Source organism: Buceros rhinoceros, unplaced genomic scaffold (genome assembly GCF_000710305.1).
Source record: "Buceros rhinoceros silvestris isolate BGI_N320 unplaced genomic scaffold, ASM71030v1 scaffold22839, whole genome shotgun sequence".
In the NCBI taxonomy this organism is placed as follows: Eukaryota; Metazoa; Chordata; class Aves; order Bucerotiformes; family Bucerotidae; genus Buceros; species Buceros rhinoceros.
The window spans coordinates 8926-9149 of NW_010433818.1; the positions used below are offsets into that span (position 1 = coordinate 8926).

Below are 224 nucleotides of genomic sequence, written 5' to 3' on the forward strand. Positions count from 1 at the left end.
TCCGGAGCTGCGTGTCAGTGGGCCTGAGACGCGCATCGTGCCTGTCCCTCCAGACCTGTGTGGCCACCCGTGGCGGTCGATGGCCACGAGCTGGCAGGTGCCTAATGGCCTCGCTCTGCATTTTGTGTGGGGGTTTTTCAGTTTTAACACGAACATCTCACAGTCGCTAGAGCCGAGCGCAGTCCTCCCTCTTCAGGGTGGCCTGGGTTTACCTTCCAGCCAGC

The 224-nt window shown here is 61.2% G+C and overlaps 1 protein-coding gene across 1 annotated transcript in view; it reads left to right on the forward strand.

Annotated features, from left to right (window-relative positions):
* LOC104500582 (C-terminal-binding protein 2-like) overlaps positions 1-224 on the forward strand; it is a 10588-nt gene that overhangs the window by 5139 nt on the left and 5225 nt on the right. The window lies entirely within an intron of this gene.